At 42.2% G+C, this 2,429-nt stretch overlaps 1 protein-coding gene across 1 annotated transcript in view; it reads right to left on the bottom strand.

The window, feature by feature from the left end:
* EGR_10643 (hypothetical protein) overlaps positions 1-2,429 on the bottom strand; it is a gene marked incomplete at both ends in the record, with an annotated part of 14,807 nt that overhangs the window by 4,971 nt on the left and 7,407 nt on the right. The window lies entirely within an intron of this gene.

Genomic DNA, 2,429 nt, shown 5'->3' with positions numbered 1-2,429 from the left:
CTTTACACGTTTGCTTGATCGGTTGGCATGCACGATCAGGATGAGGGGTTTAGACATGGCACTACCACCACGCACAAGGATTGGGGCGTGCGTTTGCTTAATTTTCAGCATTGACGCAGCAAGGCAAGATTAATGTAGTGTTTCCTAAAGCAAGTAGTAGTTTGTCTACGAAAAGATTACAAACAGCCAACTGAGATGTATATTTCAAAAATGGTAGGTTGTCTATGGGGAGAGAATCAGTCTCTGATAGGAATTAACATTACTGCTGAATTTGTTCTAGTTAAATTCACCTGTGTGTAATGTATCGCCTCGTTGATGGCATCGATGCCTGAGGTTCATTGTACCGAGACAGCGCATGAGCACACATTGCTCTCTGCACCACACGCACACTAGCGAATTGGAGGAGTGGCTCTGAATAACGCCACAGTTCTGAGTTTAGATTTACCCCTAGACAAATCCATGTCAGTAAATATGATCTCACCTCAAGTCATGTGATGCAGTGGATGTAGCAAAAGCAACAGTGGGAAATGTGGAAGAAAATGCGATATCGAAGTATTGCGCACTCGCATATGCCAGTTCGATATGTCCGCAATTTATTGCCCGGCAATCGGAACATTCCGCATCAAAACTGCTCAAAATATGTCGGTTGATTAGCCTACCTGTACGTAAAATGGTAATCATTTCTCTTGGCGATATTTGGCCAAGGCATGTTCATTCAGTGGAACTGGGGATTTCAAGTGATATCATTTAGTTCAGAAGTCGCACCATATTTCCCAACCTTCTTTTCATCTAGTGGCAGACTGCTACTACCGCTCCACCATTATGAACAGCCTCGTAAACTGCAATGCTGGGATATTCATTTAGTAAATGCTCAAAACGTTTAATAGTAGTCGCATTTATTTTGAGTTACAAGCAAGAAAGTATTAGAGGCGAACTTAAGCAGCGACTGCTGGCTCCTGCTGATCGAAGAAAATTGGAGGCTTCTCAAACTACGGTGCAAGCACAAAGATCCAGTAGTGATTACCATCAACCACAGAGAAGAGCAGCACTACTGCTGTCCTCATTGAGGAAATCCCATAGGCGACCATGCACATGGCTTTTTTCACTGTGGGACAGTATAATCAAAGTGGCTGTAAGTTAGAAATGAGTACTGTGGGAAGCCTAGAGACAGATATTCGGCAGCGTTTGTCTATTTTTAGAATGGTGTGCTATCTGGCAACCAGTGTGAATGACCGCGTCTTGACCAAAAGTGCATTTGTATCTAAGGATTGATACCATAAACTTGTAATCAGTAGAGTGATGGAAACCGAATCGTGCGGAGCGTGTGAGCTAGGTGCTTCAACACTCATGATCTTGACCAAAGCCAATTATCAACAGCTTGACCACAAACCGTGTCGGCTGATATAATAGCAGTTTCAGTTCTCTCTGCCGATATATGGAACAGGTAAAATCCTAACCGCATCTACTGCAGCCTTTGGCTTTGCTTATATATGTTCGTCATTGAGTGAAGCCCAGACCAAACAAACACGCTCATGCGATAACTGTGGTTTAGATTTATGCGCATTCTCTTCAGTTAACTCATTGTGCTAAAGTGAATATTTGAAAGGTTAAACAGCCGCAATTCTATCCTTTTTCCAAAAACGCAAATTGCTAGGAAGCATCCTGCCTTTAATCACATAGCCGTGAAAATATGTGTGCATTCATTACCACTGTAGGCGCATGTCAAATAGCGGACATATTACCAGTGATAGGATCAACTGATTGTTTCGCAAATTTATCTAATCATTGCATTTTTGCAAGACATTCGGTGACCTCAGGGGGATGCAAAACGTGGACGAGCAATAGTTTGACACAATGTTGGCAGCGTTGATTCTGGAACCCACGCCAGACCTTCAACTTGCCTCAAGGCTTATGAAGGAGCCTCCGCATTTCACTGATTTTGGTGAACAAACCGGCAGCTTACTCATGCTTTTTGAGTAATTCGTTGGATATAGAGAATGTTGCTGATGCAAAATGCACACTCCTGACTAGCTTGAGGCAAACTATGGTGAATCATTATGTTGCTTTTTGTCTATGATCAGGCAAGCTCATAGACGGATCTTCTGGTTGCCTAAGCCCTCTTAAAATCAAACCATTGTGCTCCTATGGGAATGGTTTAATTAACTCTGTTTCATGATACAACACTAAAACGATTGCAACTAGGTAGTAATTTGCACAGTTAATACAAAATAAAATTGCTGTACGTAAGATCTTGAATGCAGGAACATTCTATCCATATGGTGATTAGTATGAGTACTGGCGATGCCGTTATTTTGGTCGCTTGAGGCACATTGACGTTTATCTGTAAATTTAAGCGTTAGCTATCTAATTTGTTAATGGTTATGCGAGCTGCCCCCCCGATTTTCGGCCCTTAATGACCAAATTTGAGC

The sequence above is a fragment of the Echinococcus granulosus genome (genome assembly GCF_000524195.1).
Source record: "Echinococcus granulosus chromosome Unknown EG_S00246, whole genome shotgun sequence".
Classification (NCBI taxonomy): domain Eukaryota; kingdom Metazoa; phylum Platyhelminthes; class Cestoda; order Cyclophyllidea; family Taeniidae; genus Echinococcus; species Echinococcus granulosus.
Note: the sequence above shows the minus strand (reverse complement) of the source record. Positions and strands in the feature narration are given on the sequence as shown.